The sequence below is a fragment of the Arvicanthis niloticus genome, chromosome 16 (genome assembly GCF_011762505.2).
Source record: "Arvicanthis niloticus isolate mArvNil1 chromosome 16, mArvNil1.pat.X, whole genome shotgun sequence".
Classification (NCBI taxonomy): domain Eukaryota; kingdom Metazoa; phylum Chordata; class Mammalia; order Rodentia; family Muridae; genus Arvicanthis; species Arvicanthis niloticus.
In genome coordinates this window covers 52,105,507-52,107,483 of record NC_047673.1, presented here as the reverse complement: position 1 = coordinate 52,107,483, position 1,977 = coordinate 52,105,507, and positions in this window count along the sequence as shown.

Sequence of the window (1,977 nt, the reverse complement as noted above, 5' to 3'; positions counted from 1 at the left end):
GTCTCTGTGGGTACAATGCGGTAGAGTCACTGTAAATAATAAAATATTATGTATTTAAAAAAAGAATAAAAGAAAGCATTCAAAACCTTGCATCATAAAGAATGATAGTGGAGGAATAGATACATTTACCCAGATTACAAATTATCTACATGTACTAGAACACCATACAACCCTGCAAAATTATACTTAATATTGTTTTATCTGTCAAAATGTATTTTGATTACATTTCAAAAAAATCAGCATGTCAAATTATTTCCCCAGATTTCTGTTTATCAGAAAGATACGTCAACAGTCCCATTGTGTGACAATTTTGTTATACACAAAATTCTAGTGATAAATACTTTTAGTAATGTTTCATAATCTTAAACAAAATTATTCCAGATATATACCTATAGGCACAGCTTTTGCTACCTGCTTTGAGCTCTCTGTGGGTAATGCTACCAGCCCTGCCCAGGTTCCCTCAGATCTGTGGATGAAACATACACACACACACATTAGCTTATTTTTTAGCTTGCCTTATGGTTCAATTGCTAAGCACTTCTAATCTCCCACCTGGGGAAATGGCCACTCTGCCCGAGAACTCATATGAGTGTCCACTTTTTCTCCCTCAGAAGCATGGCAAAAATCTCTCTCTCCCTCTCCCCCTGCATCTGATAGCTTGCTTGTGTAGACCCAGAAGTCCTGCCTATTCTCTCCAGCTCATTAGGCACTAGCATCTTTATTGATGAGTCAAGAACCAATTGGGAAACAGGACCTTAGCACCAGCACCACCCCCTACATATACCCTCTTAACTCAAATATTTTCAAGTGTAAGAGACAAATGGGTAACTTCTACAGGTTTTGAAAGGGAATAATCCAGCCTCAAAGTTAAACAGTTAAGAGTTGGGTTTAGGTTGAATCCCGTTTTTGAGAAGTGACTCAACCAAGTTCATAAGAATCTCTTTCTTTTAAGCTTTAAACTGCATTTTCCCTATGTTGTAGTTTCATATTTAAATAAGATCTCAGTTGATGGTGACAAGGTAGGCACATGCAAACACTCATATTCTCCAATCTTAAAAATTCTCTCAGCAAGATCCATTCTTTCCCAGTAGTCTTAGTACTTCCAAGACTGAATCTCTGGGCTGGCTTGGATTGACAAAGGAGTCAACCCCAGTAAAATAAAGAAGAGTGAGAAGAAAAAAAAAACATTTTCTTCAACACAAAACCAAGGGCTATTAGAGAAAAACAGCAGAGAAATGTGCATTACAACATATTTTATACATACATAACAGGCTCACATCATATTTCAAAATTTTCCTTTCCTAGCCAATATCTAGTACTACTACCCAAGCACCACCATTCTCAAATGAAATGTATGCCTTGAGTGATTCCCACCAAGTGCTCTGACTTACACATGTACTTGCAGAGAACACATTCATCAACTGCTAGGATCTTTTTGTATATCCATCTTCATTTAAATTCCAGTAGAGAGGGCTCAGTTATTTTTATATATAAAATTTTAATCTGCTACCAAGTCTTCAATTGCCATCCTTCCGCTTTGTAAAATCCGTGAAGAACATGATCAATTCATTCTTAATCCAACCATGTATTTCCCTGTAAAAATAGAAGTAAATGGATAAATTGAAGGACTGGATTTCTACCAGCGGGCATGGGAGGTTCTTCAGGGGCAGGGATGTGTAGTGTCTGTTGTTATCTAACAATAACACAAGATTCAGTGTCTAAGAATCTGTTATAAATTATTGCACATGCAAATGTGGATAAGATGGACAGCCAAATTCCATCATGACACAGTTTCCTCTATGCATGTATCTATAGTTGGATTACAGACAGGCTGGGGGTGACTATCAACCCTCAGCATTATGGGTGAGGTGATGACTAAATTATGCCTCTCAGTATCTGGCAGGCCATTCTAGACTGGTTCATGTGCTCACCAAAGATAGAATACTGAAAGCTATTCTCTGAATTGCCTTGTTCTCT